Below are 288 nucleotides of genomic sequence, written 5' to 3'. Positions count from 1 at the left end.
AAAAAAAAAAAAAAAAAAGATGGTGCATTATTCATTTTTAATTCTTTCAAGAAAGAGAGATAATGCATTTTGTTTTTTCAACATTTTTCTTGCCACTACCCATCCAAAAAATTACTTTCTCTTATTTTCGTAATTGAGGATTTCTGTTGATTTCAAGGTCAAACCCTTTAAACAAATATAACACTTGTTGAGAAACCATTCACCCATCCCAACTAAGCCTCAGAGGTGGGAAAAGTCTGATTTCTCTTCTACAATAAAGGATTATACTGTAGAAAAAAATCATTTATA

Source organism: Mandrillus leucophaeus, unplaced genomic scaffold, assembly GCF_000951045.1.
Source record: "Mandrillus leucophaeus isolate KB7577 unplaced genomic scaffold, Mleu.le_1.0 Scaffold96, whole genome shotgun sequence".
Taxonomy (NCBI): Eukaryota; Metazoa; Chordata; class Mammalia; order Primates; family Cercopithecidae; genus Mandrillus; species Mandrillus leucophaeus.
This window is presented reverse-complemented; position numbering follows the sequence as displayed.